Raw genomic sequence first — 26,597 nt, forward strand, 5'->3', positions numbered from 1 at the left:
GTTACACAGTAGACTGTCCAGTGAGACAGCTTCATTAATGGGCTATGGCCATTCAGCCCGCTGAGCCTGCCCTTGACCCCCTTATTGACCATTGCTCTCTCTAACTCAGCCTTGACTATATTCAATGACCCAGCCTCCACTGCTATCTGGGGAAGAGAATTCCACAGACACATAACCACACCTGGTTCACTAATGTCCTTTTGGGAAGGAAATCTGCTGTCCCTACCTGGCCTGGCCTACATGTGACTCCAGGCTGACAGCAATGTGGTTGACTCTTAAAAATGCCCTCTATATGAGTGCAATTAGGGATGGGCAATAAATGTTGGCTTAGCCAACAATGCCAACATGAATGAATAATAAAATAAAATTAAAAGACACGATGGTGGGTAGTCAATGACTAATTATTAAGGAAAGAATCTTTGCATTGCAACAGTTATACATTCCTTTCTGGTACAAAAACACAACAGGAAAAGCGGCCCAACCATGGCTAACAAAAGAAATTAAGATTCAAAGAGGATTCATATAAAGTTGCTAGAAAAAGTAGCAAGCCTGAGGATTGGGAACAGTTTAAAATTCAGCAAAGGAGGACCAAGAGATTGATTAAGAAGGGAAAAATAGAGTATGAGAGCTATCTTGCAAGGAACATAAAAGTAGACTGTAAAGGCTTCTACAAGTATGTAAAAGGAAAAAGATTAGTGAAAGCAAATGTAGGCCCCTCACAGTCTGAAACAGGAGAATTCATAATAGAAAAAAGGAAATAGCAGAGCAATTAAACAACCACTTTAGTTCTGTCTTCACAGAAGGAGACACAAATAACTTCCCAGAAATACTAGGGAACCAAGGATCTAGTGAGAAGGAGGAATTGAAGGAAATTAGTATTACTAAAACAATGAAAGCCAATAAATCCCCAGGGCCCCATAATCTACATCCCAGGGTACTAAAGGAGGTGGCCATGGAAATAGTGGATGTGTTGGTTGTCATCTTCCAAAATTCTGTAGATTCTGGAACAGTCCCGGCAGATTGGAAGGTGGCAAATGTAACCGCACTATTTAAAAAAGGGGGGATGGAGAAAACAGCAAAATATAGGCCGGTTAGCCTAACATCAGTTGTATGGAAAGCGCTAGAGTCTTTTATAAAGGATGTGATAACAGGACACTTAGAAAATATCAACGGGATTAGACAAAGTCAACATGGATTTCTGAAAGGGAAATCATGTTTGACAAACCTACTGGAGTTCTTTGAGGATGTAACTAGCAGAATAGATAAGAGATAACCAGTGGATGTGGTGTGTTTGGATTTTCAGAAAGCTTTTGATAAAGTCCTACTTAAGAGGTTAGTGTGTAAAATTAAAGCACATGAGATCAGGGGCGATATATTGGAGAATTGGTTAGCACACAGGAAACAAAGGGTAGGAATAAATGGGTCTTTTTAGGAGTGGCAGGCAGTGACTAGTGGGGTACCGCAGGGATCAGTGCTTGGGCCCCAGTTATTCACAATATATATCAATGATTTGGATGAGGGAACCAAATGTAATATTTCCAAGTTTGCTGATGACACGAAACTTGGTGGGAATGTGAGCAATGAGGAGGGTTTAATTAATAACCTTGTTATGCGGTGTCCTTTAAGGAACAGTGGCCATAACATGGTAGAATTCTTCATTAGGATGGAAGGTGAAGTAGTCCGATCTGAAACTAGGGTCCTAAATCTTAACAAAGGAAACCTCGAAGGTATGAGGTGTGATTTGGCTAAGGTAGATTTGGGAATGTCATTAAGGTGGGGAGGTGGTGGCATAGTGGTATTGTCACTGGCCTAGTATTCTAGAGACTTTGGGGACCTGGGTTTGAATCCCACCATGGTAGTGAAATTTGAATCTAATAACAATCTGGAGCTAAAAGTCTGGTGATGACCATGAAACCATTGCCAATTGTTGTAAAAACCCAGGCACTGTAAACAGATCCATGTTCTGCATTGGTACTATGCTATGCCTGCCCTAACAATTTGTGGTTATCTCCCTAAAGGGACCTCACCTTTGTGCTTAATATTCATGAGAGGAATGCTTATAGTAGCCTAAAAATCAAAGCAGTTGCACTAACTGAATGTTGTTGAAGCATTAAGCTCATTAATCAATCATTTGGTGTTTATGGAAGTGCAGTAAACTTGTCTTTCTTATGTTACACAGTAGACTGTCCAGTGAGACAGCTTCATTAATGGGCTATGGCCATTCAGCCCTAGCAAAAAATCAAGGCGATTTAGACAGGTTGAGTGAGTGGGCAAATACGTGGCAGATGTAGTATAATGTGGATAAATGTGAAGTTATCCACTTTGGTACGGAAAACAGAATAGTAGAATATTATTTAAATGGTGATAGATTGGGAAATGTTGATGCACAAAGGGACCTGGGTGTCCTTGTACACCGATCACTGAAAGCAAGCATGCAGGTGCAGCAAGCAGTTAAGGAGGCAAATGATATGTTGGCTTCATTGCAAGAGGACTTGAGTACAAGAGCAAGGATGCCTTACTGCAGCTGTACAGGGCCTTGGTGAGACCACACCTTGAGTATTGTGTGCAGTTTTGATCTCCTTACTTAAGGAAGGATATACTTGCCATAGAGGGAGTGCAGCGAAGGTTCACCAGACTGATTCCTGGGATGTCAGGATTATCATATGAGGAGAGATTGGGCCAACTAGGCTTGTATTCACTGGAGTTTAGAAGAATGAGAGGAGATCTAATTGAAACATAAAATTCTGACAAGGATGGACAGACTAGATGCAGGGATGATATTTCCTCTGGCTGAGGGGGGTCTAGAACAAGGGGTCACAGTCTCAATATATGGGGTAGAGCATTTAGGACTGAGATGAGGTGAAACTTCTTCACTCAGAGGGTGGTGAACCAATGGAATTCTCTACCACAGAAGGCTGTGGAGGCAAAGTCACTGAATATATTTAAGAAGGAAATAGATAGATTTCTGGACTCTAAAGGCATCAAGGGGTATAGGGAGAATGCAGCAGTATGGCGTTGAGGTAGAGGATCAGCCATGATCATATTGAATTGGCTCGAAGGGCTGAATGACTTACTCCTGCTCCTATTTTCCACGTTTCTATAACTAACCAGTGTTTTGAACGTGAGCCCAGGACTTACTTTTCTGTTTGCGCTCCCTGCCTGCCCTTGAATTATTTGCTCAGGATGAAGAGTCTAAATAAGCAATATTATTTTGTACATTTCCTTCCATCTATTTTTAGATTTAAACAGATACCTAATGGATGAGCAGCTTCTTACTGCTTTCTATTGGACTAGCCTCACTTTATTTTTTTGGTTTAAAGAAAGAACTTGCATTTATATAGCACCTTTCTCATTCCAAAGTGCTTCACAATCAAGTACTGTTGTAACATAGAACAATACTGCAGCCAATCTGCATACAGCAAGGTCCCAGAAATAGTGATTTTATGAATGACTGGGTAATCTGTTTTTACTAAAAACCTTAGTTAAGGGGTATTGGGCAGGACTGCCCTAAGCTCACTTGAATAGTGCCACAGGTTCTTTTATTTCCTGGGAGTGTACAGTTCTTACCTGAAAGATGGCAGTCCTGAGAGAGCAGGACTCCCTCAGTATTACACTGGAATCAGTCTAGATTATGGGCTTAAATCTTTGGAGTGGGATTTGAACTCACAACTTTTTGATTCAGAGGTGAGAGTGCTACCAACTGAGCCATGGCTGATAATGAGCAGAAGAATATAGAGTCCATTATTTTAAAATCTGGCAACCATACCTGAGGAGACATGTCACTGACTTGGATTTGAATCTCAGGACAACCCTTTGTTTGAAGGTTGCGCCTCAACATTAGATATTTTCCCCCGGTCAGTGTCATTAATATTTTTAGTTGGGCTTTGTGACCTCTCCTGCCTGAGTCGAGGGTGGGGGAAAAGGTGCAGAGAATGACTGGCTTAGATCTCGAAGACCTCTAGCAGCTTCCCAAAGCTGGTGGTCTCTATGTTGCATGGTAAAAGTTTGAGAAGTTAACTTTTTATAAAGAAGGAAACCTGAGTGTAGGGCATAGGTCAGCCTGCAATTGATTTCATAGGCCTTTTGACCCTTTAAACTTTAAATGTGTCATGGTAACCTGTAACAACACTGGACACTAGCAACAGCTTCACTTGAACCATGCTGGAACAAGTGCCCTGGTGATTCATATAACTAAGGCTGGAGAGAAGGAAATAGTCCGGTGGGGGCCTGGGGTGGGGGGTGCGCAGAGAGTCTTTACATGAGAGGAGATTTAAAAAAGTTAATGAGAAAGGACAAGACAATAACACGGGGTAGTGAAATGGGCAATGATAACCAGAGTGTGACAGGAAGGGACAGAGCACACAAACATAAGAATGCACCAGCAAATAGTGTCAGAGTAGAGAAAATGATAAAAAGACAGAATGAAAAGCTCTTTTGCAACATTTGTAACAAGCTGAGTGAATTGATAGCACAAATAGAAATAATTGGGTGTGATATAATAGCCATTAAAATGATGTGGTTGCAAAATGACCAAGGTTGGGAACTGAATATTCAAGGGCATTTGACATTTTGGAAGGATAGGAAGAAAGGAAAAGGAGATGGGGGTAGCTCTGTTAATAAAGGATGAGATCAATACAGCAGAGAAAAGATCTTGGTTCATGAGATCAAGAAGTAGAATCAGTTTGGGTGGAGATAAGAAATAACAAGTGAAATAAGTCACTGATGGGAGTAGTTTATAGGTTTCCTAACAATAGCTATACTGTGGGACAGAGTATACATCAAGAAATAAATGGCGCTTGTTAAAAAAGGAACTGCAATAATTTTTGGTGATTTTAATCTTCATATAGATTGGATGGATCAAATTGGCAAAGGTAGCCTTGGGTATGATTCATAGTGTGTATTCAGGACAGTTTCTTAGAACAATACATTTTGGAGCCAACCAGGGAACTTGCTATTTTAGATATGGTAATGTATAACGAGGGGGGCTTGTTAGCTTAGTTGGTTAGACAACTAGCATGTGGATCAGATTAACACCAACAGGTTTAATCCCTGTTCTGGCTGAGGTAGGCTCAGGGCCTCCCTTTGTGCCCTACTCATGGTAAAAAATAATGCCACTTTGCCATGTTTCAGCGAATAATCACCAACAACCTGCCTTCTGGTGGAGAAATGAAGAAGAATGTATAATGAGACAGAAATCATTAATTATCTCATAGTAAAGGATCCTCTAGGCAAGACTGATCATAACATGATGGAATTTCACGTTCAGTTTGAGGGTGGGAAACTTGGGCCAGAAACTAAAGTCTTAAACTTAAATAAAGGCAATTCCAAAGGTATAAAGACAGAGTTGGCTACAGTGGACGGTGAAAATAGGTTGAAAGGTAAGATGGCAAATAAGCAGTGACAGACATTTAAGGAGATAATCCATAACTCTCAACAAATATATATTCCATTGAGAAAGAAAGACTGACAAGAATGATGTACCATCTGTGGCTAACTAAATAAGTTAAGAATGGTATCAAATTGAGAGAAAAGGCGTACAATGCTGTCAATATTAATGGTAGTCCAGAAGATTGGGAAAATTTTGTAAAACAGCAAAGGATGATTAAAAGAAATAACAAAAATAATAATAAAATTAAAATATGAGAGATAACTAGAAAGAAACATAGAGCAGAATTTTTCCCTTGTTGGGCACCGCGTACTCTTGCGATATTTCTCTCGGCGAGCGCACGGGAGAGATAGCAGCTCACCTGCTGACAATTAAGAGGCCTATTAAGGCCCTTAATCAATTAACTAATTTGAATTTTTTGCTACCCGTCCAACTGTTCTGTTGGCAGGCGGACGAATAGGCCGAGCGGCTTTTGGATTTTTGCAAAACCTCATCCACGGGTGGGATGAGCTTTTGACCAGTGATTAAAAAACTAAATAAAAACTTTTAAAACACATTTTTAACATGTCCCTGACAGAGTCACATGAGGGGACATGTTTTCCTTATTTTTCCATTTTTTATTTTTAATGTTAAAAATTTTCAGCTAGGACAGCTCCTTCAATGAGCTTTCACTGAGCACACCCCCACGCATGCACTGACTCCTGTGTTTGCCTCCCACCCCCCGCCCCCCCACCCAGGCAGCATTGAGAGTTTCAGCATGCGATTCACACTGGTTGGCCGTTAATTGGCCAGCCAGCATGAAGTAGCGGTTGGGACCTAATCGCAAGTGGTGGACTGTTGCGCGGCCGCTCCCGGGCCCATCCACTGCGCCCACACAACGAGGGGAAAATCCGCCCCCCCATAAGGACAGACAGTAAGAGCTTTTACAAATATATAAAAAGGAATAGAGTAGTTAAAGCAAGCATTGATCCTTTCGAGATGAGACTGGGAATTAGTTATAGGAAACAAGAAATGGCAGAGATGTCAAACAAGTATTTTGTATCTTTGTAAATGGTAGAAGACACAAAAAGCATCCCAAGAATAGTAGAGAATCAAGGGGCAAAAGGGAAGGAGGAACTTGAAACAATTACGATCACTGGAGAAAAAGTAATAGAAACACTAATGGGACTAAAGACTGATAACTGCCCTGGACCTGACGGCCTGCATCCTCGGGTCTGAAAAGAAGTGGCCGAAGATGGTGGATGCATTGGTTGTAATCTTCCAAAATTCTGGAAAGGTCCCAGCAGATTGGAAAACTGCAAATGCACTATTCAAGAAAGAAGGGAGACAGAAAGCAGGAAACTATAGTCCAGTTAGCCTAACATCTGGCATCGGGAAAATATGGAAGTAGTTGCAAGACATTTAGAAAATTATAGTATAATCAAGCAGACCCAACATGGTTTTATGCACAGAAAATCATTTTTGACAAGTCTATTAGATTTCTTTAAGTATGCAACAAGCAGGGGGTATAAAAGGGTACCAATATATATAGCCGTACTCGGACTTCCATAAGGGATTTGATAAGGTACCACATACAGAAGATAAGAGCTCATGGGGTTGATATATTAGCATGGATAGAAGATTGGTAAACTAACAGGAAACAGAGAGTCAGGATAAATGGGTCATTTTCAGGTTAGCAAACTAACTAGTGGAGTACCACAGGAATCAGTGCTGGGGTCTCAACTATTTGCAATCTATATTAATAACTTGGGGGCTGGTTAGCTCAGCTGGCCAGATGGCTACCATGTGGTTCAGGATAGTTAATAGTATGGGTTCAATTCCTGTTCTGGCTGAGGTAAATTTGGGACCTGCCTCCTTACCTTCCCCATGCATGATGTGGAGTTGTGTCCCTCAAGCTATTTAACCAATTGTCTCTCCCTTATAGAGAGAGATACCTACAGTTCCTCAGGACTATGGCTAATAACCTACAGATTAATGACTTGGATGAAGGGTCTTATAGCCAAATTTGCTGATGATACAAAGATAGGCTAGAAAGCAAGTTGTGAGAAGGGTGCAAAAAGTCTGCAAAGGTATATAGATAGGTTAAGCGTGTGGACTTAAATTTGGCAGATGGAGTATAATGTGGGAAAATGTGGTGGGAAGAATAGAAAAGCAGTATACTATTTAAATGGAGGGAGACTGCTCAATGCTGTGGTACAGAGGGATCTGGGTGTCCTTGTACATGAATCACAAAAAGCAAGCAGGTACAGCAAGTGGTTAGGAAGGCAAATGGAATGTTGTCCTTTATTGCAAGGGGGATGGAGTATAAAAGTAAGAAAGTCTTGCTAAACTTTTACATGACACTGGTGATATGACACATAGAGTACTGTTTTGGTCTTCCTATTTAAGGAAGGATATGCTTGCACTGGAAACAGTTCAGAGAAGGTTCATTAGGTTGATTCCTGTGATGAAAGGGTTGTCTTATGAGGAAAGGTTGAGTAGGTTGAGCCTATGTTCACTGGAGTTTAGAAGAATGAGAGGTGATCTTATTGAAACATATAAGATTCTGAGGGCGCTTGACAGGGTAGAAGCTAAGAGGACGTTTCCCCTTGTGGGGGAATCTAGTACTAGGGGACAAAGTTTCAGAATAAAGGTCTCCATTTACGATGGAGATGAGGAGGAATTTCTTCTCTCAGAGGGTAGTTAATCTTGGAATTCTTTATCCCAGGGAGTAGTGGAGACTGAGTCATTAGATGCATTTAAGGCTGAGTTAAGACAGATTTTTGATCCACAAGGGAGTCAAGGGTTATGGAGACAGGCAGGAAAGTGGAGTTAAGGCCACAATCAGATCAATCAGATGGTCTTATTGAATAGTTGAATAGCCAAATGTCCTGCTCCTATTTCTTATGACCTTATGTCCTTATGTGAACAGTATTGCAATGAGGGTGGCATAATACTGCCATCTGTATGATTGTGTGTGGGTGGATTGCACACCCAACATCACTTCTGGTGGGAGATCCTGGAAGTGGCACAGAAAGCAGGGATGCAGCCCCAAAGAGGTTTCTGCTACTGTCTTAGAATCATGTCTAGCTCAAGTTATCTGAATTCATAATCCCCATTTCTGGTTCTGATTTACACTTGTCATTCCTCATTGCCATGCTCAGGTTTTCCTCAATCTTGCATCACCTAATGAGCAAAAAGTGTGCTCCCTTAACTTCTCCTTGCAGATCTGAGGTCCAAAACCATTCCTCTTCTTTGAGTCCTTCTGTTTTGATAGCTATGGTTACCAGAACCAAGCAAGTATTTAGTTTTCTCTTTATATATATATATTTTTTGCAATATTCTCCGTTGCAACATTCTTCTGGCTGCTCTCCCACCCTTGCACACTCCATAAACTTGAGCTCATCGAAAATTCTGTTGCCTTAACACATACTTATTTTCAAAGGCAAAACATATTGCACACAATGGTCTGAATACGCAAAGTGCTAAATTCACTGCCCCCTTGGCTAAAATGTTGGGGAGGGGGAGCCTCCACGGGGAACACTGGCTGCCCTGCAGCTATTTAAAGGCCACTTGGCCACTAATGGACTGGAGGTGGGATTTGTGTCCCTTATGGACAGGAAGTCCTGCCTCAGAGAGCTGCTGGCCAATCAGAGGTCAGCACCTCTCCAGTACTTCTGGACAGAGGCCTGCGGTGTTGGATCAGGATTTAGGTCAGTGTTTTGGTGTCTTGCTGGGTGAAAATCTGGCAGGCCCCGGTGAGATGGTTTGGGGGCTGGTCCTGTTTGAGCTGGTGGGTAAGGAAAACTGGGGGGTAAAATCTTTGGGGGAACCCTCCAATGGGCCCAAGGGACCATTAAGGAAGGACACCCAGCTGCCCACCACCAGCCTGCACAGGGAAACCTGCTGAACTTGCTGCTTGGCGTGAACCTCTCCCACTGCTAGTTAAATCCTGATGGTGGGATGAGGCCCTCAAGTGGGAATTAATTGCCAAATTAATGGCTTCAATTGGCCCACTGACAGGCGGGCCACCCTATGCCACCCTTGCAGCTGGTAAAGTTGTGTTGGGTGCAGGGGCGGGTGGGTGGGTGGTGGGCAGAGCCTGTGCTGGATTTAATGATCCCCCCACCTTCAAAGCCTGGGGTGGGAAGAGTAACACCCAGCCCAGTAATTTCCACAGGTACTGGAATATCACATACTTAACCACGTGCATGAAAACACCGGGCGGAATTTTCCATTCCGGGCCTAAGTCCCGTGGCAGGGACGGGAAATAGGAGTGTTTCCTGCCACAGTGGCCGATGGGAATTTGCACTGTATCATGCGATGTTGGCCTAATTAATTATGCAGTTGGGGGTTTCCCGACATTTTGCTGCATGGCGGGCTGGATGGCATGTGCCCCACCGTCATACCTGGGCGCCATATTTAAAAGCGCCCATAAATCAACTTACCCATCGCTGAAGGGGGAGATGGCCCACCGATCATAGGGACCTCCAGCCCCCAAAGTCAGTTATGCATCCCTGGAAGTCCTGCTAAACGCAGTACAGGCCAGGAGGGGGCGTCCTCTACCCCAAGGATGGAAGGAGAAGGCCAAGCCGTCAGACCAACCCTGCAAGGGAGGAAGTCTCTAGGGTAGTCAATGCCCAGGACCTTCACCATAGGACTGCCCTGCAGTTCAGGAAGTGGATTAATGACCTCATCTGCTCCGCTATGCGGTGGCTAGTGGTATTGTCACTGGACTATTAATCCAGAGGTAATGCTCTGGGAACCTGGGTTCGAATCCCACCATAGCAGATGGTGGAATTTGAATTCAATAGAAATCTGGAATTAAAAGTCTGATGACAACCATGAAACCATTGCCGATTGTTGCAAAAGTCCATCTGGTTCACGAGTGCCCTTTAGGGAAGGAAACCTGCTGTCCTGACCTGGTCTGGCCTACATGTGACTCTAGACCAACAGCAATGTGGTGGACTCTTAAGTGCCTCTGAACAAGGGCGATGAGAGATGGCAATAAATGCTGACTTAGCCAGTGATGCCCACATCCCATGAATGAATAAAATGGAAACTACTCACACCTGCCTCACTGAATGGTAGAGGGGACATGGGTCTCAGTGGCAACTTGATAAGGTGATGTCTCATAGCCCCACTGCAGTCCATCTAGTCCCTGACCCTTCCACACAGAATTCAGATACTGTCTGGGGGGATGGGGAGGGGGTTAAGTGTTGAGGGCACCAGAAAGCACTGCTAATGACATGCCTCTGTGAGCCTTATCCTTCTATCTGCATGGGCTCACCGCTCCGGAGAGTGCTTTCCCAGAACCCTTATGGACAACCTGCGGTGCATCAATCACATGGCACACAATCCAGCAGGTCATTTGGAAGACTGGAAGCATGAGAAAGATATCTGAAACCCAATTGCTCACAACCCCATCTTCTCTCTTTGCACAGGAAAAGCTGAGGCACAACAGAGAGAGAGAGAGAGAGAGAGCGATGGGAAGGGTTTGACCTGACCTCAAGGGCCTGACTGACTTGAGGAGCGGGCAGTCCAGCTGGCAGGGGAGGAACCTGACCGAGCCTACGGAGATGGAGAGGTCAGTGGGAGGCCTCCATCCAGTAAGGATCCATGCATGTCACATAGAAACCTAAGGGTCATGCGTTCCTCCATGTTGGAGGCAGCTCATGCAATCACTCGCTCTCTCCTCTCTCACTTACAGGTCCCACCAGGAGGAGGGCAAGGGAACAAGAGGGGACCCTGTCCAGCAGTTCCTCCAGCCCATAGAGGACCGAGGAATTGGGGAGGAGGAAGAAAGTCAACTGCAACCTCCACCAGCACAGAGACACACACCTTGGTGGGTACTAAATGTAGTTTAGACAGGACCTCACGTTCTGGTGTTCACTGCTAGGACATACGTCCGCAGCAGGAGAAGGCAGGGTCAGCCAAGCTCACTGGCATTTGGAGGACTGCTGGGGAAAAGGCACCTGCAATGTTTGAGTCAGATGACGAGCCTCTGGGATTGGGCCTGCACGAGATGCTGGGGAAGCTGTAAGGGATGAGGGAGCATCAGGCAGAGGTGGTAGAGGCCCTCAACAGAGTGGCACATGCTCTCTGATGAAATGGTGCTAAATGTGTGCGCCCTCCATGGGGAGGGTAGTGGACGCCATGGAGAACCTGGTCCAGCATTCTGCTGGACATGTGCGCAGACCTGCACTCCATTGCTGTAGCCGTGGGTGAGCTTTTGCAGTGGCTACGCAAGAGGGGAATGAGACACCTTGACCTCCCTCCAGGTGCCCCTTCCCCTCAAGGAATCAGGTTGGGGCCCTCAGGCACTCAAATTGAGGAGGAGCAGCTGTTGGACACCCCTAGGACCTCCACTCAGGACTCTCTGTGGGTGTCCGGCTCTTTGGAAGCCCCCTTGCCTGTGACCCCTTTAGCTTCATCCTCTGTGACCACAGAGAGAGCAACTGCCCCACAATAGGACTGCCAAAGTAAGCGTGGGCCCGCCAGGCCTCGGGAGTCCAGGGGATGGCCGCCAAGATCATCCAAGATGACAGGGCAAACTTGACAGCAGTCGGTCTCCTGCCACGGATGTTAGGTGAGCACCTAGAAGTGGTGGGAAGGCAAGATTAAGAACTTTTGATTTCACATGTGGTTACACGTGTGCACTAGGATTGTTAATGTTATGACATTTTTTGTAAATAGATTACATTTGCACTTTAATGAGGTCTGATACGGTTTATTTGCATTTTGTGCGTCCCTCCCACCATCTTCAGATGGACACCCCAGGCCGGGCCTATCACCGTCAGAATCATGCATGTGCAGGTGGGCAAATGTATTTGCCAGGGCCTATGCGAGCCATGCGCAAGAAGCCTCCGCGCACCATGAGCTTTTGCCCTTCACATACTTATCTGTACCAACGCCCTAGCACTTTAAGTACTATATGTTGGGGTTCCCCTTCAGTTGGCCAGTTGAGATGACCTGCAACTCTGCCCAACCCCAATGACCCAAGTCCCATGAAGCCTCTCGAGAACTTTACCACAAGGCTCTGGATCGTTGCGAGCATCCATAGTGCGTGTAACATTTCATGTTGAGTTCAATACCTTTACCCCTCCCCCATAACATTCACCCTCCTCACCATAACCATTGACATCCCCAGGTGTAACATTTGACCTTCCCACGGTGTCTTGAACAACTGATTACAACCCTGAATTACTTATGGGCATATTGAACTTTTTAAGGAAGATGTGTGTGTGTTTTTAAAGAAATACAAGCAAGGATATGGAGCAAAATATGGCTGATAATGTAAAGTGATCACTTTCTGGAAAATTCTCATGTGGATTATACTGACAGACCTGCCCCGAGAGAACATAGAATGTCACACCTGAAAAGGTGTCATGGCCTTCTTCAAGCACAGACGCTTGAAAGGAAGATAGGAAAGATGCAAAAGACTGAATTTAATCTCCTGTGGTTGCAGAGACAAAAGACTGATTACCACGGCTCAGCAGTCATCTAAACTCCATCTCCGGTTGATTCATATCTCCAAATGTGTAAAATTGTTGGAGATCAAAGAAAACAGGCTCTGGGCACAAGACATGTTTTTCTTTTTCCCTTACAGGAATACACAGGGAAAAATTGGTTAAAAAGCTAGCTGCAGAGCAGTGTAGTATGTGCTGGGGCTGCGTGTGTGACAGCAACAAGAAAGTCCACTAGTCACCCCTACAGTTGCAGGCAAAGTCTCTCTCTTTCTCTCTCTCTCAGTTGCTGGAGACAAGGATCAACAGAAGCCACAATCAAAAAGGAAATAGGACAGCTTCTTCAGCTATCCTGCAGAACCAAGTTTCTCCAAACCAACTATGAAGCTCCAAAGTCAGCTCAACTGGAATCACCCAATTTAATGGCTGCAACATTTCACCATCTACACCTCATGGACAAGCCAAAGACTGATTTGTATATCTTTTAAAACTTTTATTTGGACTCTTAACTTCTTATTTCTGACCTGTGTGTATGTGTGTTGTGTTTTTATTTTTTCTTGGGTTTTAGTAACTAATAAACTTACTCTTTTTTTGAGTCAATAAGGACAGGTTGAATTGGCTCCTTCTAAAAAGTAAATATATTTGGGCTGGGAAAAGGTATCCATGGGGGAAGGGATCCCTTTTAAATTAACCTTGTTGCACCCAACCGTGGGGCTTGAATAAAGAAGGAAAACCAGCTCATTCTTCCTCACCCAGGAGCATAATAAAATTCCCGTTTGGGAAGCTAACAAATTAAGGGACCTTGCCCAGGGACCGGTCATAACAACGGTTACCCTTCAACCCTCCCGCATCATCCTCATGTCTTCATGACATGTCCTCAACCTTCCCAAGGAGCCCACCCACATGGTAGATCTGCCCCCCCAGCACTTGGCTGACCCCCAGAATTTGCTTCTCCTTCCATATCCTCTCCAACGACCCTCAGCGCCCCTTGACCCATCATCGCTGAAACCTCACTCTCCCACCTCCCACTGCCCCATTTAACCCTCACCATTCCTTCCTATCAACAATTCCCTCAGTATGTCACCCAGGATTCATCAGCTGACACCACAGATGCCTCCCTCTGAACTCCATTCCTTTCTTCCCCCCCCATTCCCATTCACACCTGCACACCTTCCCCCCCACCCTCACCGCCTGCATTCCAGTGCGCCCTTTCCACCCTCCCGCTCCATACAGCTCACCCATTCCACAACCCCGCAGCATCTCTCTCTTTCATCGATCATCCTCAACCTCCCCTGCCCCCCTCTAGGTCTCCACACCCACCCCAGCTCTTCACCCCTCACCTCCCTGTCTAATTCCACCCCCCAACCTCTCCCTCCCCAGCGCAGACCATTGCTGCCCAACATTACCTCGTGCAGCTGCCAAGCTGCAGCTTGAAGATCCAACTCCTGGAAGAACTGGCAGAGCGAAGGTCCACGTGGTCGATGCTCCACCCACCCACTGCTGCACGTGGTGTTCCAGGGTCCGCGCCCTTCACCTTCTGATCTCTGCAAGCTGCCTCAGGCCTTCTTGCAGGTAAGTCCAGCGTGTGCAAGCCACGTTGGTCCAGATATATTCCAGAATGGCATGATATCCCTCTGGAATATATCTGGACCAACTGGACAAGGGGAGATGATCCTGCTCAGGCCGTCATCTGCATCTCATTAACAGGAAGTAAAATGGTTTCACGCCAGCCTCTGGTGGGAATGGCGACCCGCCACGATAGGCAGGAGTGCATGTTCCTGCTGCCATTTCACGCCGGCAGGAAATCGATTTTTCAGCTCCTGCCACGTTGTTCCCCGCTGCTCACCCCACCCCCCTCTCCCAGCCCACCATTAAACCCACCATGCTGCTGGAAAATTCTGCCCATTAAGCGATGACTCACAACAGACTCGATTCGAACACCGTACGTACTGGAATGTTGCAACACATCTGATAAAATAAAGAACGCCAGGATCACTGCCCTACTTCGGTAGCTAGTGATTCTTCTATGCATCCCATCTGGAAGAGAGCATCTCTGACAGTGTACCACTCCACCAGTGCTGCACTGGAGTGTCAGCCTAGGTTTTTATGCTCTTTGGACTGGAGCTGGAACCCACAACCTTCTGACTCTGGTGAGAGGGTTACCACTGAGGCACAGTGAAGGTGTAGAAGGCAGACCACCTGACGTATCCAGGTAGGAATGGAGTGGTCTCTGAACATGGCAGGCAATACACCCACTTAGATGTCATTCGGACTTGCAAACATTGCTCCCTCATTAGCTAGCCTTCCTGATGCAATTCATGCAGCATTATGAGAACAGTCAAAGGGATTTCCATCCTCCCCAAGCTTAGCTGTCACTTGGACTGCAGCCTCCATTGGCTGGACTCCAGTAAAGTGCATCCAAGCAAAGCTGAAGGTTTCAGCAAAAATGTAGAGGGCAGTAGAATATTTAAACAGTTCAATGCACAAGTAGGGAAATATGAGACTTTGACATTCAATGAAAGAACAGCAGCCAGAAGTTAAAAAACATTTCAAAGCAGACCATGGCCTGAATTTTTCAGATGGCGAGGTCTCACTTCCCACCATCCAAAGAGCCAACAGGGAACACATCCTCACCAACTATGCCTGCCCCGCAGCCATTTCACACTCGAATGAGCTTTAAGTGGCTGCAGGTGGGACTCCCACCCTTCACTCGGGAGGAAGTCCCGCCTTAGAGAGCTGCCTGCTAATCTGATTGGCCGGCAGCTCTCCAGTCCCTGCAGCGGCAAGAGTTGCAGTAGACTCGTGAGGGAGTACAGGAGGACGTCTGAAAATAATGACAGAATTTTCCCTGCTTGCTGGCGGTGGGCATGATAGGTGGCGCGTGTGGACAATATGGTGCAATCTGTTTCACGATGGCAGGAAGGTAGGTCATAATTGTCTGCTCAGCCAACCAACGGCGGGCTGCGTTTCCTGCCAATGGTCGTTGGGGAGCTCATTGTAATAGATCAGAAAATAGAACCATAGAACCATAGAAAAGTTACAGCACAGGAGGAGACCATTCAGCCCATCTTGTCCTTGCCAGCCCGAGGACACCCAGGTGCCCTTTCTAATCTCACCTTCCTGCACCCAGCCCATAGCCCTGCAGCTTACAGCACTTAAGGTGCAGATCCAGGTACTTTTTAAAAGAGTTTAGAGTTTCTGCCTCTACCACCAACTTGGGCAGCGAATTCCAGACACCCACTACCCTCTGCGTAAAAAAGTTCTTCCTCATGTCCCCCCTACACCTTCTGCCACTTATCTTGAATCTATGTCCCCTGGTTCTAGAATTCTCCACCAATGGAAACAATTTTATCCTGTCCACTCTATCTATTCCCCTCGTAATTTTGTACATATCCTTAAAAGGCCATCCCGCCAGGCTCTTGGAACCCTGCTGGATCATCCACCCACGTCGGTGGGAAAGCACGTTGATGGGTTTGACAACAGCACACAGGCGATGTGCACTTGGCGGCCTTCACTTTGGGTGAACTGAGGTGAGTGAACAGCATCGTTCTCCACAGCTCGCCAGGGTCGCCTGTTGCTTTGCAGGCTTCAGGCACTGGGGGACTGGGGTGAAGTGCCGCCCTGCCACGGAGGCGACTGTTGTTCAGGGGACTGTCCAGGGGCAATTGCTGCCCAGCCCCGGAGGTGACTGTTGTCGGAGGAGGGGGTGCGTGTCTGGGGGTCAACTGGTGTCCTGGCGTTGGATCCTGCGCAGAAGAAATCGAGGTGGGCGCAGGGTACAGGGTAAGCGAGGGAAGTGGCCACGCATTACGGACACCTGTATAAACTGACCATTCCTCTGCAACTGAGACAGATCAGGCGCAGCCACAGTGATATGATTGGGGTTGAACTCCTAGACTGCCCACCCACACAAGCATCATGAAGGCACCAAAGTGCCACCGAGCACTCCAGACCTTACCACCCCCCTCCCCGCCCCCCCGCGACCCCCCTCCCCCCCGCACAGACTGCGAGTCCGCCATCACTTTATTGGACTGCACACGTTGTACAATCTCCTCGCCAACACTGGCCATGTAGCAGTCACTGCTGGAGGTGCTCACAGCCCCTTGCAGTCTCAGCATCCCAGTTTGGACCAGTGTCCCCCATGTTGCAGGTTGATAGGACAGTCATGCAGCACACTCATCTCTGGCCGTCCGAGGGGTGACCAGTGCTGTCCGGGAAGCATTCAGGGGCGGCCACACAGAGCCAGAGAAGGTGCTAAGTACACTCATGCTAACCACATCTCTTTCTCTTTCATCCTGTAGGAGGGCCACATCAGGAGCACGGAGCTTGGTGACTTAGCTGTATGCCTCATGGCCTACAGAGAGCAAAGAAGACAGAGGAGAGAGCGACTGAGGCTCCTGGACATGCATAGGCAGGAGCAGCAACCTCAGGAAGAAGGGGCAGCTGGGGCTCCCGCACACGATGCCCAAGAGCGACAGTGAGCCGTGGTTGGTCGGTGCCTAGTGACACCCAGGGTCTATAGACACTGCCTGTTATCCCTGCAGATGTCTGAGAACCAGTGTCGCCAACGACTGCGCATGTCTAGGGACCTGGTGGCTCACATCTGCCTCTTGCTGCAGGACTTGGCACCAAGGGGACATGGAGGGCATCCAGTGCCAGTGGCTGTGAAAGTGATCGTGGCACTCAATTTCTATGCCAGTGGCTCCTTTCAGGGCTCCACAGGCGACCTCTGTGAGATTTCACAATCTGCCACCCACATATGCATCCATGAGGTCACGGATGCCCATCTTCTCCATGGCAGCTTTATGATTTCGTCTGGGACCGGCAGGATCCAAGGGCCATTGGATTCGCCCTGATCTCGGGATTCCCACAGGTGCAGAGTGCGATTGACTGAGCTCATGTGATGCTCAGATCTCCATTGCTACGCTCGCTGGACTTCATCAACTGCAAGGGCTTCCACTCACTGAACGTGCAGCTCGTATGTGACCACCAGAAACGTATCATGCAGGTATGCGCATGGTTCCCAGGGAGTGTGAACGATGCCTACATCCTCAGTCGGTCACAGATTCCTGGAGTCTTCCAGGGTCCACAGAAGCTGCAGGGATGGCTCCTTGGGGACAAGGGCTACCCACAGAGGCCGTGGCTGATGACACCCGTGCGGTGGCCTCAGACTGCAGCAGAGCGACGCTATAATGAGGCTCGTGCAGCATCTCGCAACTTGGTGGAGCAAACCATTGGGATGCTGAAGGTGTGGTTCCGGTGCCTGGACTGGTCTGGTGGAGCCCTGCAATACAGTCCGCAAAGGGTATCACGCATTGTCATCGTCTGCTGCGCCCTTTACAACCTGGTGCTGCAACGGGGCGAGGAGCTGGCTGAGGAGGAGATGGAGGAGCTGCACGTCTCCTCCAATGAGGAGGATGCTGACGGGGATGAGGGTGAGGGGGTCCTCGGTGGTGACAATAACGGGGATGAGGTTCTCGCACTGGCCAGACGAGGCAGGCACACCCAGGAGCCCGCATAGCTGCCAGATTTGTGGAGGATGATGACAACATACAGTGAGGTGACCCCATAGATCCTCACATTGCATTTGTGAACATTTGACTCCAGTCTGGCTTATTGCAGCATGAATACCCTCTGTAAGAATGCTCCTGTCATGGAGATGCAGTGGAGGCCCTAATAGTCACTTGATTATAGGAGGATGATGACGACATGTAGTGAGGGCACTCCATAGATCTTCACATAGCCTCTGAGTAGGTCTGACTCCTGTCGGGTCGAGGCCAGCTCACTTGTGCTCTGTGATCAGGGCCATCTCAGAGACGCAGCCATGAAACTTTAGAAGCATCCGATGCTTTGTCTGCCTTCAGCATCTGAGCCCTTCAGGAGCTGGATCACAGCATCACTGCTCACATATACTGAAAGGATAGGGGCCAGCCCCAGCTTAAAGGTGCTGAGAGCACACAGAGAGAATGATGGAACTCTGTGGCACCTGCCCACTACATTCTGGCAGCAATGACCAGCATCGCCGAGGTGCAGGCATCAGTAATGTTTCCAGGGAGTGTGAGGCCGGACAATCACTTTGGTCTGAAGGCTGCACAAAGCACAGGGAAGAGGCCCTGGACTGAGCCACCTGCCTTTATCTTGTGCAGAAAGGTTTCACATCTAAGTGACAAGAATACTGCTCATCAGAACAAGGAGCCATAGTCAGGGAGACATTCTTGGGAGTTTATTGACAATAGTGAACAGTATGTACAAATGATTAAGACCCGTGCCCAGGCTGTACAACTAACTCTCTTTAACTTTCCTAACCCTGCCGCTACGTCTTGGTGCTCCCCGGACATCCACAGCGGAGGTGGAGGCAGCCTGCTGACTGTGACGCCCTGTCTGTGATGACTTTGGTGGGCATCCTCTGGAGGGCCGAGACTTGGAGGGCCCCAGCCTGCTTTCAGGGTCCTGCTGTGTGGCAGTGGCATCCTCTTCGGCCTGTGGAGCTGGAGCTGCTGAGGTCACAGGCCTCCTGAGAGGGCCAGGCACTCTTGGAGTCACCTGGGTGGATGGCCCTGGAGCGTGCACCTGCTGACGCTCCTCCCTGTGGGTGCCCGGAGGCCCCAGGCTGACTCCTTGAGGAGAAGGGGTATCTGGAGTGAGATCGAGCTGCCCGGCACCTCTCTCACATGCACAGTGTTGGAGGCCAACTATGGCATCAGCAATGGAGTTGAGCCCGCGTAGCAGTGCAGGAGTGACGTCCTGGACCAAAGTCTCCATGGCAGCTACCATCCTACCAGTGTTGACCTCAGTGCATTGGCATGCTGGCACTATCACCTCAGCCTGAAGATGGATAGACTCCTCCTTCATGGCTTGCAATCTGAGGAGTGCAGTGGATATCCCTTCCTGATGTTCCCGAGCTTGCCTTTGCGGTTCCAGCAACTGTGACATGACCGAGTCCAGAGGCTCGTCATCTGACTCGGACTCAGCAACATTCTAGCCTCCAGCAATACTCCGAGTGCCGGGGACCTGGGCAGCTGCCGTCTGCTGTGGATCAGAGAGTGTGATGTGCTCACCAGATTGTGCTCTCGAGGCTACTCTAAATCTAGGTCCCACTGAGGTGTGTGCCCCTATGCTGGTAGAGGGTGTGGGTGAGCGCGGTGACAGGGCTTCAGGGAGGGTGCATTCAGACTCCTCTTCAGAGGTTTCTTCTGGGCTTGATTGGAGGCCCTGGGTCATGGACTCTGTCGGCTCTTTGGCAGATGTGCCTGTGAAAGCAAGGAGAGATAATTAGTGCATGGCAGTACCTGTGAAAGAGACACATCACTCACGGCTCATGGTTGTCTGATGGATGTTGCACTGCTGGACCCTCACTTGGTAGAGCAGCACCGACCTCACCGTCAGCACAGGACCGGTCCCGGTCATCGCCGGCCAGCTGGATGGCTCTGTTTTCAAAGTCCGTGAGGACCTTGATTTTGGGCATTCTGCCCCCGGTCTGCAACCTCTCTCCCTTGTTGTGTGCCAGCTCGTCCTGCATGAATAGAGATGGAGAAAGTGTAAACAGGATGCCTGCCAGGCCAGATGATAAGTATGCCTGGCCTTTGTGGGTAGTGAGTGGTCCCATGAATGGGATGAGGACAATGATGGTGTGTGTGTGAGAGTGAATGGCGATGTCTCTTGCGCTGGCAGTGAGTGAGGGCCCTGGGGATGTGTGATGGGTTTGTGTGTGTGAGTTGGGAGTAATGAAAAGAGTGACTTACCCTGGCGGAACGGAGGAGATCATTCATCCTTTTGCGGCACTGGGTGGCTGTCTTCTTCTGAAGGGCATTGGCACTGACCACCGCTGCCACAGCCTCCCAAGGTGGATTGGTCATGTTGCTACCCATCCTGCGGCCAGAGCGGGAGGTAGAGCACATCCTGGCGGGCCTCCACGGCATCCAGCAGTTGCTTGAGGGACCCGGCATTGAAGCGGGGGGCTGTAGTCTTTTTTCTTTTGCCATGTCTCCTGGGCAACAGTGTAAGCTGGTGGCGATGAGTGCTGTGCTGGCAGCTGCCTTTTAAAGATGGCGGCCAGTGTGACACAACGGCAGGGTGATGGCAGGCGGGCGACTGAGAGCCCACCCGCCATGGAAACGACATTTTTCCTTGGAATGCATAAGTAATGTGGTGGGCTCGGGATGATACGGCGTGAAAACCCGTCATCATCGTTGGCGGGTGGAACGTCATTTTGCCCACCTGCTACCGCTCCTAGAGCAAATTTGGGAAAATTCCGACCTAAGTCCGGATACCAGAGGCCCAGGTAAATTTAAAGGGTCCCAGTACGGGGAGTGTAGGGGAGGCCTGGCGGGTCAGGGGTGTGGCGCGAAGGGAGTGATCAGGGTCTCGGGGGAGAGAGCTAGGAGGGGAAGGGAGGTCCAGGGGACACTGGGCGGGGGGGTGCCTGACTTCCGAAGGGGGCTTCTGATGGAGGCATCCTCCCCCTTCCCGCCTGAGATATAACTCTGTTAATTTTTGAGAAACCCCAAGCAACTTCAACCTTCCCACCAGCCTAAAAGTTGAGGCTGGCTGGGAAAATGGCCCTTAAATGACCAATTATTGGCCACTTAAGGGCCTCAACTGGGGCAAGGGCAGGCTGCCCGTCCGAGGCCTTGCCAGCCCCAATGTAAAATCATTGTGTGGTCGGTACAGGCAGAAACGTGGTGGGAATCCCGTCCCTTCAATTTCACACCCCCGCCTAAAAACCCACTGGTGAGGGGCATGAAATTCTGGCCCATGTCAGAAATAACATTTTCCCACCATGAGGATTGGGGACAGGCTCACAAACGATCTTGTGAAATGAGTGTGTGGGACCAGAGTGGCACTAACATTGGATTAAAGTGAGGTTCCTGATTGCCTGAAGCCCAAGGTAGTGTCTTGGCAAACTTGGGAGAGCCTGTACATTGGCTATGGAATACCGAGCACACAGTTTCCTGGGGCTGGATGTTCGGCCTGGTGGGCTAAAAATAGCCCTGCCTGCCGCTATGCCGATTCCCTGACTCCATCGGCCTCTGGGTCATTTTTGCCGAGACAGAATCAGGGGGATGGCCACCAGTCAGCCACAGCTCATTAACAGCCTCATTGAGGCCAATTAAAGGACAGGGTCTGGAATTTTCCAGTCGGCCTCCAGGCAGGATGGCAGGGTGGGGAGGAGTTGGGTCCAGCCTGGAGGCAGCCTCCTAGTGGCAGACTGGCAGGGCCTGCATTCCCAGGGGACCTACCTACAGGCCCTCCCTGTCTGTCCTTGCGCAGTAGCAGCCACAGTTCGCCCTGTCGAGGGGTTGGCTCCCACATCACCCGGCCATGGTGGCTCAGCTGCAAGATTCGTTTTTCATTTTAAAATTTAAGAAGTTGGAGAAGGGGGCGCCTCCATTTTGAAGCTCCTTCTCTTTTGCTTTTTTTGCTGCCTGGCGCTCCTTTCAAGCTGGAAGGCTTCTGGTTGGCATTCTGGCTTGGCGATCTGCACACCGTCCTTACTAGGCAGCGAGCCTGTCTCCATTAATGAACGGGGTGCCCCCGTGAAAATCACAATGAGCGAATGTTTACCCCCAGGGATGGGTTCAGCACTTGGAACCATTCCTGACCTCTGGTTCCCAACCCTAGAGAAAAGACCTTGACTCAATGAGGCTCCGCATATACCCAGCATAACATCGGCAAACCCAATCTCTGACCCTAACTAGAAGCTTGTGCTAGCAAGAGGCGTCAGTTCACTGGAATAGAATTTTGTTTCTCTCTCTCTCTTTTAATGTATATATCTATTTAAGAAAATTGCAACACATGAAGTATGAGAGAAACAAGTCTAAAATTTCACATCTCAGTTAGAAATGGGAACATTCAAAAGGTAATTCACCCCCTCCCCCACCACCCCATTTACTTTCCTTTCAAGGTAAAAATGAACAATGCTCTATTTTCTCTCGCTGACGCTATGGCTGTTAACTCAAGCTCCTCTTAGAGTTCTCCTGAGCAATGCGGCTAGGGTCTCAGACACTGTGTTCATAACTCAGACAGACAGTGTGCTCAGAACTAACATTGTCAAGTGGTAATTGCATATCAATTGTGCTTAATTATATACTGGTGAAGGGCATTGATTAGTGTTTTACTTGAACATATATGAAGAGACACTTCCTGGTAATGTGAATGGTTGAGTTTGGAGGTATTTGCTTGTAATGTTTCACTCTGTAAATAACTATAAACCTGAGTAAAGATTGGTTCTAGTATCATCCTTCACCAACTGGCTTTCTGGGCTAGAACATCAGGGTCATAACATAATTATTATGAATAGCAGAGTTGCCACTGTAGACTGCTCTGAGATGGCAGTAGTTGCCTTGATCTATTCCCCACTCATGTCAGCTCTCTCCCAATCCACCATACAATTTGCCACTTGACTATTCATGGCATCACAGAATGGTTACAGTACAGGAAGAAGCCAATCGGCCTGTTGTGTCTGTGCTGGATCTCCAAAGGAGAAATTCAACTAGTGTCACTCCTCCACCTTCTCCCCGTAACCCTGCACATACTCCCTTTTCAGATAATAATCAAATCCCTCTTGAATGCCTCGATTGAACCTGCCTCCACCACACTCTCAGGCAGTTCCTAACCACTCGCTGTGTGAAAAAGTTTTTCCTCATATCGCCATTGCTTCTTTTGCCAATTATCTAAAATCTGTGCCCTCTTGTTCTCGATCCTTCCACCAATGTGAACAGTTTTGCCTGATTTGCTCTGTCCAGACCCCTCTTTGAATACCTCTATCAAATCTCCTCTCAAACTTCTTTTCCCCAAGGAAAACAGTCCCAACCGCAATCCATCCATGTAACTGAAGTTCCCCATCCCTGGAACCATTCTCGTGAATCTTTTCTGCACTTACTCCAATGCCTTCACATATTTTCTAAATAGTGGCGCCCAGAACTGAACGTAATACTCCAGCTGAGGGTAAACAAGTGTTCTATTCAAGTTTATCATAGCCTCCTTGCTCTTGTACTCTGTGCCACCATTGATAAAGCCTAGGGTATTGTTTGCTTTATTAACAACGCTCTCAACCTGTCCTGCCACCGTCAATGATTTATGCACATATACACCTAGGTCCCTCTGCTCCTACACCACCTTTAGAGTTATACCCTCTAATTTGTATTGTCTCTCCACACTTCTCTCACGCTTCTTTGCCTTAAATTTCAAGTGCCACTTGTCCACCATTCCACCAATCTTTTCAAGTTCTACACTATTTTCCTCACTCTTCACAATACTTCCAAGCTTTGTATTGTCCGCAAATTTTGAAATTGTGCCCTGTACTCTAAGGTCTAGTCATTAATATATATCAGGAAAGGCAAGGGTTCAAACCCTGGGGAACTCCACTACAAACCTTCCTCCAGTCTGGAAAACATCCATTAACCACTTCTCTTTGTTTCCTATCACTCAGCCAATTTTGTATCCATGTTACTTTTATTCCATGAGCTCTAACCTTGCTCTCAAATGTGTTGTGTGGCATTGTATCAAATGCCTTTTGGAAGTCCATGTACACCACGTCAACAGCATTATCCTCATCTACCCTCTCTGTTACCTCATCAAAAAACTCCAGCAAATTAGTTAAACACAGTTTGCCCTTAACAAATCCATGCTGGCTTTTCTTTATTAATCATATCTGCCCAAGTGGCTATTAATTTTGTCCTGCCTTATTATTTCTAAAAGATTCTCCACCACCAAGGTTAAACTGACTGGCCTGTAGTTGCTGGGCTTATCTTTCACACTCTTTTGAATAAGGGTGTAACATTTGCAATTCTTAAGTCCTCTGGCATCACTTCTGAGTTCAAGGAAGATTGGAAAATTATAGCCAGCGCCTCTGCAATTCCCACTCTCACTCCCTCAGTATCCTTGGTTGCATCTCATCCGGTCCTGATACCTTACAGACAGCCTATCCAATACCTTCTCATCAATCTTAAATCTTTCAATTTTCTGAATTACCTCCTCTTTCACCATGACCTATGCAGCATCTTCTTCCTTGGTAAAGACAGATGCAAAGAATTCATATAATACCTCAGCTATGTCCCCTGACTCCATGCATAAATCCCCTTTTTGACTCCCTAATTGGCCCTACTCCTCCTTTTCCCACCCTTTTACTATTTATATGCTGATAGAAGACTTTGGGATTCCCTTCTATGTTAGCTTCCACACTCTTTTCATATGCTGTCTTTGCTTCTCTTATTTTGTTTTTCAATCCCCCTCTGAACCTTTTATATTCATCCTGGTTCTTGGTTGTATAACCACCTGACATCTGTCATAAACACACTTCTTCATTTTAATCTCTACTTCTTTTGTCATCCAGGGAGCTCTGGATTTGTTGCCCGACCTTTCCCTTTATGGGAATATACCTTGACTGCGTCCGAACTATCTCTTCTTTAAAGGCAGCTCATTGTTCAGTTACAGTTTTCCCTGCCAATCTCTGATTCCAATTTATCTGGATAATTGATTGAATAAACATCAACATTTGTTTCATTATTGTGAAGTAGCTCATCAAATGTCTTCAGAAAGTCAAGATGCCCAATACCTGTCCAACGACAGGTCTTTCATTCACTAACTTGGTAACATTGTCCAAAGGATTTGAGTACATTTGTTAGGCATGAACTCTCTCATGATACTCCTCATGAACTGCCTCTTAATTTATCGCCTTCAAATCTATTTCAGCCCTGAACCATTTTATTTACACTTAGTTCCAGTATTTTACCCAACATTAATATCCGGCTTACTGGCCCAGGCTTGTAACTTCTTGTTTTCTCTGTATTTTGAATTGCATTTTGCCCTTTTTGTTGTCACTTAGTTTCAAAGAAACTATGCAAAATTTTAAGCACAGCAGCTCCGTATTCTCCATGAGACTCTTTAATATTCCCAGGTATGTTCCACTAAGGGCAGGAGCTTTATGAATCTTCAATTGCTGCAGTTTATTAATAACAGTTCCTTTACTAACCTCTACTGCCATAAAACTCTCTGATGAATCCCCTGACAGCCTGGTTACTATATTAAAGATGTTATTGCAGTTTCCACTCTGAATACTGATGAGAGGAAATTATTTGAAAGTTCAAATGTACTCTCCTCTTCTACAACTCTTTGCCCTCTTGCATGTTTAAAGCGTAGGGCTGTCACCCTGCTTGGATGTATTCCTGGAGGTTTCACCACATGATTTCTTGCCTCCAATGGCCCCATGCCCACACGCTTATCACTGGTCACCTGACACATCCATCCTCATGGTGTACTGCCTTCCCATGCCAATTGGAAAGTGCTTCATTACCCTATTGGATGATTCTTGCCAGTGTAGCAAACAGCCTTTTCTCCTTTTGTCCAATATTTATGCAACCAAGAATTGAAAACATTAGAAGAAAATTTAAAAATTGTGATTTTTCAATGTCATCACAAATTTTCTCCTGGGTTGTTTATAGAATCTTTAATTCCTGGGGAATCCAGGTCACTGTCTTCCTAATGTTTCTTCTGCTGCACCAGAAGCTGATTATTGTTCTTTATAGTTTGTTTGCCATCAAATGTGGTTGGCTCTTAAATGCCCTCTGAACAAGGGCAATTAGGGATGGGCAATAAATGTTGGCCTAGCCAGCGATGCCCACGTCCCATGCTCCTGTGTTAACTTGGCTCAGCTGGCAGTGTTCTCACTCAGAAGAGCAAGGGTTCAAGTTTTGCTCCAACACATTATCTTGGCTTATCCATTGCTGCAATATTGAGTGTTGGAGGCTCAGTCTTTTGGAAGAAAT

This window comes from Cetorhinus maximus, chromosome 13 (genome assembly GCF_964194155.1).
Source record: "Cetorhinus maximus chromosome 13, sCetMax3.hap1.1, whole genome shotgun sequence".
Taxonomy (NCBI): Eukaryota; Metazoa; Chordata; class Chondrichthyes; order Lamniformes; family Cetorhinidae; genus Cetorhinus; species Cetorhinus maximus.